At 40.1% G+C, this 13,586-nt stretch overlaps 1 long non-coding RNA gene across 1 annotated transcript; it reads right to left on the reverse strand.

Annotated features, from left to right (window-relative positions):
* Positions 1-443: 443 nt before the first annotated feature.
* LOC140219047 (uncharacterized) lies at positions 444-6,581 on the reverse strand. The gene is made up of 2 exons (XR_011895338.1): positions 2,957-6,581; positions 444-911 (listed from the first exon to the last, which is right to left on the reverse strand). It is a non-coding gene; the product is annotated as an uncharacterized lncRNA (long non-coding RNA).
* Between the last annotated feature and the right edge of the window lie 7,005 nt (positions 6,582-13,586).

The following is a 13,586-nucleotide window of genomic DNA, read 5'->3' on the forward strand; positions in this document are numbered from 1 at the left end:
GAGTTCTCGTCAGATGTTATGTGAATATTTAATTAATAAACTTCATATACATTTCTGCGCAGCACAGACCCATTGCGGCTGCAACTATACTGAGCTGCATGGCTGTTCACAGCATCATTACGGAATAAAATCTGCCAGTCTTTATTTAATAAACAGTCAACATAGTGAATAACCGAATAATATTTTGTATATTGTTCTAAATTTAAGTACTTTATGGCTTGCACTGTCGTGTTCGTATAGCTTTGGCAGGCCTAAAAATCTCAACAGTCTCAATCTATCTCAACAATCTATGTAGAGTGATTTTTTAGCCATTACATATTCACTGCATTTGCCTGCTTTCCACATGGCTACCAATAATCAGTAGATATCATGTCGGTTATTTATATTTGGAATTGGTGACTTGCCCAAAACCTCATAGTACCCAAAAGAAAATAAAGCCATCGCATACATGCAACAAAAGTTTAATGCACCCATGGAAGGGGAAGTAAATTGTGAAGACTTACACAACGGCACAACGGCCTAAAGTTCACAAGGCCGGGATGCCCCCAGAGGTGAATGACACAACCTGTCAGCCAATCCCTTGGAGCAGCCGCTGACCTGCCTATCGATGCGAAGGACAACTGCAATGACAACTGCAAAGCTTGCAAGGCTGGGACGATAAATTTTTTCAGTGACATCCACGTTGAAAGCCTAGCCCTTGAAGTGAACGGCATATAGAGTGCACACTTATCTCGCCACCACAACGATGACTGCTCCATAGCTCACAAGGCTGGGATAGCAAGTCTCATCGGAAGGCTGATCGTGCAGGCCTAGCCCTTGAAACCACCAGCTGTGGGCCTGCCAATATTCTGCGCCTTCATCGTGATGGGCACTCCAAGGTTTGCAAGGCTGGAACGCTGAGGTCATCCCATCTGAAATTTGGAAGCTTTGCCCTTCAAGCATCCAGTACCACCATGGCAGTGTTAAAGATGGGAGGAACTGCGAGGATCACTGGTGTTTACTAACAATTATGTGGGAGTAATATTAGCACACTAGAGCCAAAATGCAATGATATCCTTACTAAACTATCGGCATGGACTAGAGTAAATAAAATCAAAGTAAACCCAACTAAATCCAAAGCAGTTATTTTTTGTGCTCAGAATAAAGCAGTTCCTCCGGTGAATTCATCTTACAAGACCAGCATATAGAAATAGTCACCGAGCACAAGGTTCTCGGTGTGTATTTTTCTGCCCATCTAAAATGGGACGCTCATGCTGTTTACATCTCCAGAGAACGGTCTGCAGTTACAGGTGTAATCTCACGCTGCTGCACATTTCTTCCCACAAGCGCTAAACTAAAAATATATTATGCCCTATTTTTTTCTCACATTAACTATTGCACACTGATATAGGCTACAAAACCTAAAAGAAATATGAACAAGCTTCTTGTATCGCAGAGGAAAATTATTTGCCTTATCGTTAAATTGAACCAACGTCGAGTGGGACATTGAGTGGCTGAGAAGTATGGGAATATTCTTGCACACTGACATCAAAGAAAAGTGATAGAATACTTGCATCTATGTCACGAATAGTTGTTAAGTTCAACTTAGTTTGCTTTCAACATGAGTGACGTAGAGGCTTGTGAATACATTGAATTGGACATCTGCTGTAGTAAGTGAAGCTCGAGGTCTGATTGACCAAATTAGACAAGAAAGCACGTTACACATCCACTATGCCAACAGGGATCTTAATAAGCAGGCCATAGATAGAGCTGGGTTTGTTCACATGACTAGAGGATGCCCATTAATGAAGCTAAGTAACTCGGTCTAAAGAATGCTGCAAGAATTTAACACTACTTGAGTAGCGATATTCTCACAGCAAATAGATGCGTTGCAGAAGCAACACTCATAGCTTCAAAAGCACAGAAACTCAGAGGCGAATCTGAATTTGTGCCACAAAAGCCATTCTGTTCTCTGTCAGCAGGTCTGCTGTGCTGTGTCGGTCAATGGGTGCTGTGTCTGCCCTGAAGATGGTGACAGCTTTCCTTTAACTGGGACTGATAATCCATCTGGCACCACTGCTAAAGAAATGTTAAACATTTGTCCTAAAGACAAAAACGCAAAACAAAGTGGGGGGGGGGATGAAGCTTGCAGAAAAACGAGACGAGGATTCTTTGATATAAGGTGTGGCAGTTAGGATCAGAACCAGAACGATAAGTCAAAGGAGAGTTTTTGCACTTTCGTGTGTGATCAAACAGACAGGCATCATACTGAATCAAGAAGAGCACAAGGATGAAGCGAAGGCACTTGGCAGCTTGGACAGACAGAGTCACGCACTCGAATGCAGAAAAATTGCGGGAAATAACTCAAGCACAAAATGCAAGAAAAGAGTGAAGATAATACTTTATGTTAAAAAAAAGGATTTCCTTTTGAACACTATAATAAAATAACACTGCCCCACTGTACGATACATAAAACATTATAAACAGCTCCAAAATTACATAACTGTGCAAACTCAACCTGAAAGCCTGAAATAGATGGAATAAAATTTGTTCCTTGTGAGCAAATCGGCCATCCCGATTTGCTCACAAGGTTGGTTGCTACTCCTCATGCAGAAGCGATAACCGTATGTTGCTGGTCCTGCCATGCCCACGGCGTTTGATGTGCATTGCATATGAATGCTTAATTGTGTGCAAACTGCTCTTATGCAGTGATGTAGAAAGCAACCCTGGCCCTCCTGTTCAGGAAATGTTCGATAAAATCATGAAATCCCAAACCATCATACAGCAGGAAATTTCGGAACTGAAAGCTTTCCAAAGTAAGCTAGATATATCTCTCAGCTCCTTAGCAACTAGATTAGATCGCATAGAACATCTGTTTGGCGACTTCAAGGCTGGTATTGACCCACTTGCTCCAATCGAACAGCATATGAATTCGATAAAGCAGTCATTTTCCAAGCAACATCAAAAGCTCACTGACCTGGAGGATCGCAGTCGTCGCTCGAATTTGATTATACATGGCATAATGGAAGATACCTCTGAAACTGAAGAGGAACTTAAAAATAAGGTGATTTCTGAGGTCTTTGAAAAACACCTTGGTGTCTCAACATCATCCATTGCCCGTATACATAGAATAGGAAAAGCAAATAACAACTCAAACCGACCTGTAATCGCATTCTTCCAAGATGTTAATGAAAAAAAGGCCCTGTATGCAAATGTTAGTAAATTTGAAGGTTCGGCTTTTTCCATACAATATGATTATTCTAAGGAGACACTAAGAAAACGAAAATTGCTCTGGGAATCATGCAAAACCGAAAGGAAGGATGGAAAGAAGGCTTATCTCGTTCATGACAAGCTCAAAATCGGCAACAGCATGTACGCTTGGAACGATTCAACTGAACAACGGATTAGCCTTTCTCCTCTCTTCTAGTAACTCTGATTGACAGACCACCTTAGATAACCCAGCTCTTCGTGACCTTGTTATATTAAACATTAATGCCCAAAGCATAGTGAACAAGGCAACTGCCCTTGAGATAGCTCTGTTTACTCACAGCCCTGATATAGTGGTTATAACCGAGACTTGGCTTCTCTGTGATATCACTAATGATTGCATCTTTCCTCCACCATACACTGTATTTAGGCATGATAGGGGGTCACGAGGAGGTGGCGTAGCCATTTTACTAAAACCGAATGTTTCCGCTACAGTTCTAAATTCACCAGAAAACCATGAAAGCCTTGCTCTGAAAATTACGTATCTTGGCTACACTTTCATCTTATGTGCACTGTTTAGGCCCCCTAATTCAGATCTGGACTATCTGCATAAGCTGCAGGATTTTTTGTTCAACTACAGAAATAAAAAATTGATACTTTCAGGGGATTTCAATCTGCCCACCATAAACTGATCTAACGAAAACCTTGGATGTTCTGAAAATGCTGACGCTATCTATGATATAATGTTGTCCCACAACCTTCAGCAAATAGTCACCGAACCAACTAGAATACATGGCTCTACTGAGTAAATCTTAGATTTAATATTCATAAAACGCTCTTTTTGTGATTACACAGTATCTGTTCATGACAGGATATCTGATCACAAGTTAGTAATCGTATCTTTACATGTAGTCCACGGACGTACAGAAAAAGCAAAGCATAAGAACGTAAAAGATTATTCAAAAGCACTGGATGAATCCACCCTTGATTACTTGGAATTGGCTTATGAAAGCTTTGAGGGAACCAGTGTCACACAGTTATGGAACACATTCAAGGAACACTGTAAATATTGTATCAATAGCTTCATACCCGATAAGAAGAAGCGCTTAAAGAAAGCAAATCCCTGGTAAATCGCTACATTATTCACCTAAAACGAAGGCTTAAACGGCTGAAAAAAGCTAAGAACGCCAGTGCTAGTCAGTTAGCTATTTTAGCAGAAGAGCTTTCTTCTAGCATTAAATCAGCAAAAAAAACATTACTTTACAGAGAGTCTTCCACAATTTATGCGAAATGATCCCCATAAATTTTGGGATCACCTTCGAACTTCGCACAAGCAAATAAATCAAATCACTATGCATAACAACGTGATTACGTGTTCTCAATCAATTGCTACGCATTTCAATGCCTACTTTCATTCTGTATTTTCTGAAGAAAGTGCCAATAAACATGTGTTTGACCTTCCACCTGAAGAATCAATCACTGTATCCTACGAAGGTGTTGTTGAATCCCTACTCCGGTTAGATACCAAAAGTTTGCATGGTCCAGATGACATACCAAACGCCTTCTTACGCCGTTATGCTGAATCATTAGCTCATTTCTTAACAAAAATTTTCCGTTTATCCTTATCGTCTTTTTCATTTCCCCCGACTGGCTAACGGCCAGAGTTGTGCCTGTGCACAAAAAAGGGGACCGCGCATGTTTAAGCAATTACCGTCCGATTTCTTTGACGAGTACCTGCTGCAAACTAATCGAACACATTATCGCTAACCACATACTTGAAATATTAAACTCTAAAGGATGCTTGTCTCCATTTCAACACGGCTTCAGGAAAGGTTTTTCAACTGTCACACAGTTGGTTACTGCTATCCATAACTTTAGTTCCGTATTAGATAAATCTGGACAACTGGACATAATTTTCTTAAACTTCATCAAAGCGTTTGATAAAGTTCCCCGTAATAAACTTCTTGAAAAACTGAAATTAATAGGCGTGCCCTTGACCTTAGTAAACTGGATTGCTTCCTACCTACAAAATCAAACACAGTTTGTGGATATCGGTGGCATCTCTTCCACGTTACTTCGAGTGACATCTGGCATGCCTCAAGGAAGTGTCCTAGGTCCACTGTTATTTTTGGTTTATATAAACGACATCGTGTGTTCCATTGATAGAAATGTTAAAATTGGTTTATTTGCCGATGACTGCATGCTGTACACCCCAATAAGTTCTGTGGCTGACCAAATATTACTGTATGATGCTTTCCGCGAAATTGTGGCCTGGTGTGACAGATCAGGAATGGTCTTCAATTCTGATAAGACTGTGCTTTTGCACATGACAAGAAAGAAACGTCATATCCACTTTAGTTACTCCGCTTACGGCACTACTATCTCAGAAGTTGAAAAATACAAATATTTAGGTGTTTTAATAAATTCACAGCTTAACTGAAGCGACCATGTTGATTACATCTGTTCATCTGTGTTAAAAAAACTTGTATTTTTGAAACACAAGCTCGAAGGAGCACCCAGTCACGTTAAGCTATTAGCCTATAACTCTCTTATTCGGCCCAAACTTGAGTATGCGGCTATAGTGTGGGAGCCGTACACCAAAAAAGATATAGCAAAAATAGAAAACGTGCAAAGACGGGCTGTGCGCTTCATTTACAATAAATTCGAGAGAACTGATTCCCCATCTGCTTTAATGGCCTCCAACGAAATGAAACCTCTTCATATGAGACGGAAAATTGCTCGATTAACGTTTCTTCATTCACTCATCCAGGGAAAGTTTGGAATTTCTTCTTCACCTTATGTTACACCTTCAACTACACGAAAAACCCGTCACCAACATACCCATGCCCTAACACCAAATTTTGCGAAAACAAACTTGTTTAAGTACTCATACTTTCCGCACACAATAAACGATTGGAATGCACTGCCTGAACAGATTGTCTCAAGTGACAGTTTTGAAAGAAATCTTAGCAATGAATTTTGATGTGCAGATTGATGTGCAATGTATTATTTCCTTTGACTTGTTTCGCTCATTGGTGTCATGTGTCAAACCTTTTGTCTATGTAATAACTTTATGGCGTTTGTAAACATGCCTTGTTATCTGCCCTTCCTGCTTGGACCACATGAGGTCTGCAGTATTATGTAAATAAATAAATAAAATGTCCTTGCATTCATGCTGGACGGCAATATTTTTCAGTTCTACCCTGCCCCCTCACTGTAGGTCTTTGTCCAGAGAAGGATTGCCCACTGCTTGAGTGCCCATGACACAGTCGATGGTGCTTCAAGCTTCAACAATTCTTGTGCCAGTTACAGCTATGCAAGCCAATATTTGCACCAAGAAAATGTTACTTAACTCCTTCAGGTTTTTCAAATAAAGTACTTCGCCAACAAAGCTATGCCCGGGGGCTATCCCCCTTCGACTTTTCTTTGGCATTTACAACACATCCTCAGACCATAAATGCTTATTCAAAGCACCCGATACACTTTAGGCCGAACATCGTCTGCAAAGTTCCATTTGAAGAGGTACTGACATGATATCTTCAATTATTCCTTTTTTTTTCTCGTTAAATTAAGGCTTTCGAGCTCTAAAAATATAATAACAAGCCTTGGAGTGGCGTGATTTAGCTTTCCCAGAGCCGGTTTCGGTTTTGTTTTCTAGGAGGATACTGTGGTGACATCACAACACAGTATGTGGTCACGTGGGAGAAGGACATTGCGATGTTTTGACACTCTCTTGAGGCCTCCGGCTAGCTCAGTCGACTTGTGCGCTGCTAATTGTGAAGACCAATGTAGCAGCATAGCGGACGACTGAATGAGCTAGAGCGAGTGTCGTAACATCGCAATGTCCTGCTCCCACATGACCATATACTGCATTGTGACATCAGGGCATAGTATCCTCCTGGCAAACAAAATTGGCTGTAAAGAAGCTACTATATTAAATTATTTACAGCGTTTTGAGGTTTCACCCCTCTAATGCTGTCTGTCGTCTTCTCTCCACCCATCTTCAGCACTGTTAAATTCAATCATAAACGTGCACTAACCAGCTCAGTTAAGCACACTCGTGCAGTATGTACTATCAAACGCTTCTTTATCCCCTTCCATGTCGCACTGCTACCCCGACAGGGGTGAAATGCAAAGACACCCATGTATTGTGCATTTGGCGCACGTTAAGGAAACCCAGATGGTCATAATTAATGCAGAATCCCCCACTTCGGTGTGCCTCGTAATCATATCATGATTTTGACATGTAAAACCCCACAATTCATTTCATTCTGACGAGAAGTGGCTAACGTATTTTTAAAACCTTAGTTGGCAACGTGTTTTACCTGCTCAGAAAGAATAAATTTGCTTCTTGTGCTGTCCCATGGATTATGCATTGCCTTCGATCAAAAGCCTGACTATAAGCATTGAGACACATCTTGGCTTGTCCATGGCATTGCTAGAGAATGCAAAGTACTGTTTATGAGCTGAGCTTGTCTTTGGCCGTTTTTAGCAAAAAGCCACGGACGAACCTAGCTCATCGAAGGCACGGAAAATGTTAAACATACCACAATGTGTACAAGTATTTCATTTCAGAATGAAGTAGGGGAACACAAGCTGCACACCTGGCAAGTATTGCTTGTGCAATTGACGGAAAGCTAAGTCTACCAATCTTGCTAGAAAGCACGCCTGAAATGATGTACGTCAGCGATTCCAAAACTAGACAGCAAGGACAAATGTCTAAGAATGCAAGGCATGCGGTGAAAAATGTTGGGTAGCTTTTGCAAAGAAACTGCAGGTAAATTATTAGGCTACTATGAAAATGCCTTTGGCAGACCAGTTCTTTTTAATACTAAGCTTGATGACACAAAATTGCATTGCTTAGACAAAGGAATACTGTTAAGAGCTTGGGTCATGGCTTTCAGTGAAAGGCAATAATGAAGAACAAGTCTTAACACAGCCACCTACATGCTCTTTCTGTTTGGACAATGATTTAAAGCCAAGGGGGGGGGGGGGAGGGGAGGGCTCAGTAGCAGATTAAGAATAATGTATGTAGGACCTGTCACACATTATTAACAATGGCAGGTGACATCAGTGGTATTTCTGGCTCCTGTTCCAAACATTAAAATATGAACCAGATTCTCTCTACAATGACTACTTTATCATCAGGTTTATAATATTACCCTTTTTATACACCTAAATTTATAAAAAGGAGCTGCAGACAGGCTTCACACAAATCAGGTAGCAATGTCTTTTGACAAATGAGCTTAATAGCATCAGCATTAGGCCTATTTCCACAATCCAGTTCATTAAGTACTACTTGGAACGTATACAGAGGAAAGGTCACTTATATTGATATTAATTAGAGCTGCACGAATCTCGGAACTTTCAAGCAACCAGAGGGGCTCCATGCTGTAATGTTTTCCTAGTTGTATTAGTATGTATGGAATACAGGTTTAGTCATATATGTACACTAAAGGCAAAACATTTTTATTAGTGACCATGGTTCTTTCTTTTGTGTCTCTTTTTCAACTTGGAAGGAGAGAAATGAGTGCAAGATGATGGTTGTTGGTACATTTAGATTGCCACAACAGAGTGATTAATGAAAATAGAGTTGCTGTGAACCCGTTAAACGCGTATCCAATATATAAAGAAGAGAACCTTAGCAAAGCTGCACAACCATAAGTCAAGTCAATTCAAGTGCATATACTAGTTAAAAAAACAAGCTTAAAATATATCGTACCAAATATTAATTTAGCCGTCATATATACCACTCATAGGTGCTAGCGTGGCTGAGTTAGTGATCAGAAATGATCCTACAAAAAATCATTGTTGTATAAAAAACAAAATCCATGTTCCTGCTAGGGTTTGGGTTCATGACTTAATTTATACGCCAGGTGTTCCATACATGACATGGCAGCAGTTACATTCTTTTCTTTCTAATGCAGACACAATCCAATAATTGTAACCCAGTGTATTTGACCATATTTGAATGTTTCAACAATTCAAATGCTGAACTCTTAAGAGTACTAAAAGTGAAATATTTTCATGTGGGTAGTTCCATCAGTCAATACAGCCCTCCTTAGTCCACTATAACTGCTGTTGTCTTAAATATTAAATGATGTGCAATAGTGGGAGATGTTGAACAAGTAAGCATCGGAAGATAAATTTTGTACACCACAGGTCTTAGAACAGTTACCCATTGACAAAAAGCTCATAAAATTGACATCGTGCTTAAGAAGCACGAGTATGTTAATGTGATCAAAGGCTTTGCAAGTTTAAAAGCCGTCCATCAAGAAAGATGTGTTTTCAGGTAACACTATATCATAGTAAATACAAAGGGCAAGTGGAACAGTAGGAGCTCCAGATTATATTTGGTCATGGCCAGGACATTACGTGAAATGATTATGAGATACTTTCAGCTGTCCACAGAGTTGACATTGCAAGCCTTACTTTAATTAGAAGGTTTCCCTAAAAGGCTGCCACAGTAGGTTGACGCCTACTTGTATGTAATGGTTCATTTGAAGTTCTGTGGGTTGTTTTCGTCATCCCACTTGGGAGAACCCTTAGCACACCCCTTTTACTATCGTAAACTAATCCTTGCCTTCAAAGCTTTCCACTTCCCCTTTCCATAGCCTTCATTTTACTCTTACGCACCTGCTTATCCTCCTCGACCCTTGCGAGCGATGAGCTATGTGGAAATCATTTGTTAATAAGGCACGTCCCTTTGTCCAAACATTGACTCCAGGCAGAAGATTCTCTTGTTCAGTGACTGTCAGTCATTTAATTTATTGTGTGGTGCTCTACTTGCTCGACACAAAACCTTGCACAATAAGGTGTAATTTAAAGCCACCATTAATTTCTGGCAAAAAGTGGTACCTTAGTTGGCCAGGCCATTGCCTAAGTGTGCTGACCAACTGGCCATCTCTAGTTAAGTACAAGGGCATCTCAGTCATTCAAGTGAGTATGGGGAAGAACATTTCAACAATAACTTTGGTTTATTCTCACATAAGAATAAGTCACTCTAACAGGGCTGCCTTTGTGAAAAGCAGTTCCTGCCTTTTACACATATAATCGAAGCCAGATTCAAAACCATGCATGTTTAGAGTGTTCAAAAAACAGCGCTATCTTTTACAAGTCCTCCATCGTTAACCTGCACAACGCCTTGTATTACATTGGAAACAGGAAGGGAAAAAATTTAAAAAATGTAAATATAAAACATAAAAATGAGAAAATCATTGCACATTGTCCAAGTTTCTAAATACTAGCACATACAGCTTTAATGGACGACTGAAAACAGCAGACAGAATGATCGAATCACTGATTGGTAGCGCACACCAAAAGACACGTAGTATGAGCGGAATGAGTACTGATTTGCAGGGACTAGTTGTCAGATCACTGTGACCATTGTGAATATGGACAGCAGTTCATGGCGAGAACCACTAATTTGTTAGTCACTGCGCAACGAGTAAAGAATATGTACTTCTGACATGCAGCTTCTTTGCAGTACAATGTAATAATGAACCTCACTGACAAAAAACTAGAAAGTTGGAAACATCTCACTCGCACGAAGACACTAAAACGACGAAACTCAAGCTAAACAGCTATTGGCTTAATTTTGCCGATGGTTTATTGTACCAGTGCAGTCGGATATGTATAGCACACGTCGAATACATTTTCACTGCAGCACAAATTTTATGCGATGAAGCCGATAGATTTTGGTGTAAAAGTTCATCGCTGCCACTGCAACTGCTGAGAACATATCGTAAAAACTTGATTTGCACATATATAAAGTGAACTCTCACTTGAGTGAACTTCAAGGGACCGAAGGAAATAGTTCACTTAACTGAAAGTTCACTAAACTGAATATTCACTAGACCAACATAGGGCATGGCACACAGATTCAAAAGTTTGAAGTGCAATTCATGGAGCAGAAGACATGGCATCCACGGTGTTAGAAATGTGTGAAATGGAATTTGTACATATCAACAAGTACAATGTTGATAACAGTTATAATGCTGCCTTTCTCACTTAGAAAAAAATCTGTAATCTTCTTCTGCACTTGTACTTTTAAAGCACAGCAAGTAACAAAACTGTCCAAAGAGTCAATATTTTTGTACGCTTCTTCTGGTACAGCTTGCTGTTGAGACACAGTCTCTCAACTTTACAATGTACCCTACAACCTCAGCTAGAGTTATAGGGCTTGAAACTGGCTCGGCAGTTGCCTCTTCTTCGTCGCACTCTTCTTCTTCTTCAGGACGAACACTGGAAACAATCTCCAGATCCGTCTGTCCAGCACAGGAAATCAGTGCACTGTCACACTGTGCATAGTCTTCAAATTAAGTATTGCTATCGACCTCCACCTGATGACAAAAATAAGCCTTGGCCTGAGCAAGTTCGTTAAACTGAAATATTGACTGCTCCAAAATTCGTTTAAGTGAAACATTTTTGCATAGAATCTATAAGAAAACTGCCGGGGATTTTTAAAAAGTTCGTTATTCTGAAATATTCGATAAACCGACGTTCGTACAACTGAGAGTTTACTGTGTATATATATATATATATATATATATATATATATATATATATATATACATATATATATATATATATATATATATACTGGCTACCTGCAAGACACTGAACATTGCGAAAACATGATGAAGCGCAATGTGTTTACCGGAGTTTAAATTTTTTCCGACAGCGCTTCACTGCATAATACTTAATGCTGCTGTAAAGCCCATTTGCAGACAACAATTATGCATTGCAGCGAATAGCTGGGTTTATTAGTTGGTTTTATTGTTGTTCGCGAGTGGTTGTGTATAAAGAGGGCGCAAACAGAGAGGAATCCTGAAGGCAAAACAACGGCTTAAAACACCACACCAGAAACACCTCTGAATGCATGTCGGTACACATATTAGATGGTTCAGTGCTCATACTGTGACCGGAGGCGACGTGTACGCTCGTGTGTAATTAGGGACTCTTATTATAGTCCCCATGAAAGTTGAACTGAGCCCCATTGGAATCTCAGTATGCTTCACAGCAATGCAGTTTGTATAACTCACCACATAACTTGTCTGTATTGTGGTGAAGATAAAGCAAATCTGTCAACAACCATTAAGAAACACATACAAGACCTTTGCCCATGTGTAGGTGTGTGTGTGTGTATATATATGCATATATATTAGAACATATGCTTCCCTGCACTGCATTTTGTACAATTGAGCCCATAAAATGTCTATGTTGTGGTGAAGCTAATTAAAACAAATTTGTCGACCATTATGAGATGCATACAAGACCTTGCCCACGTGTGGATTTATGTAAGCTATGACTACACTCTAAAAAAAGTTTACCCCCTTTGGGTTGTATTTTGTCTCCAAACAATAATCATCATTTGTCATGCCCGCATTTCCTTTTTTTAATGCTGCGAGGCCGGTACTTCTTAGTGACGAACGGCTTGTGCGTAATCAGCTTGACACAGCACTCTCGACAGTAAAGTATCGAGCGCCGAGTTTTCAAGAAAGGAAATATGCAAGTAAGGCAGATATGACGATTATCGCTGTAGGACAAGACAAGCCCCAAAGGGCGTAAACTTTTTTTAGAGTGTACTGTGGACTGTCAGTGGCTGTGAAATCTTCAACATCTTGCTCTTCTCTCTCTTTCGAGAGAAAATTTAATTGCATCTAGATAAGCCCCAGCCCCAGGCTTGGAAAACTATTCTCCATGTTAGACGGCAAAGGACTAAAGAAAGGAAGTGAGAAAAAAAAGAAAAAAGCACACTGACTTACACTTACATCCATGCGAAATGCACTATCACAAATGTGATTTTCTCATTGCCTTTGTGGAGCACAGCTCAGATATATTTTTGGTTGCACCACAAATCATGTATTGTGTGGCTACTGAATTCCTATAGGGACAGCCCTCACTGTTACAAAGCCTCTGCAAATATAAAGCAATGGTCCCTGTCCTAGTCAACACAACAGGTGGGTACATGTATGGCATGCTGGACAAATAATTCTAAATAAATCCCTCTTGAGTGCATGGCCGTTAACGAGACCTTTAGCATTTTGAAATGTAAGTTTAGCTCTGAACTGGTTAAATTGGTGATATAGCCATGGTCTCGAGGTAGCATTTTCTTGAATCTACTGTGTGTAAAATACACTCGCGATTGTTGACAGTTGAATTGTTACAATTGCAATCAGCAGAGAGACCTAATCTCGGCCTACATAGCTATACATACTAAAGGGCTCAGAGCACATATTCAACATTCCACCATCTTGCTTGAGTACCATCTTGTTTGCTTGAAAGTGATGAGCTCTCGGGCTACATTTTCAAGAACCATTGTTACTCACTAGCCTCCACTTTCAAAGATGTTTTCACATGCTGCAACATCAATCACCATCTCCCTTTCGAGGTGAGAG

This window comes from Dermacentor andersoni, chromosome 6, assembly GCF_023375885.2.
Source record: "Dermacentor andersoni chromosome 6, qqDerAnde1_hic_scaffold, whole genome shotgun sequence".
Taxonomy (NCBI): domain Eukaryota; kingdom Metazoa; phylum Arthropoda; class Arachnida; order Ixodida; family Ixodidae; genus Dermacentor; species Dermacentor andersoni.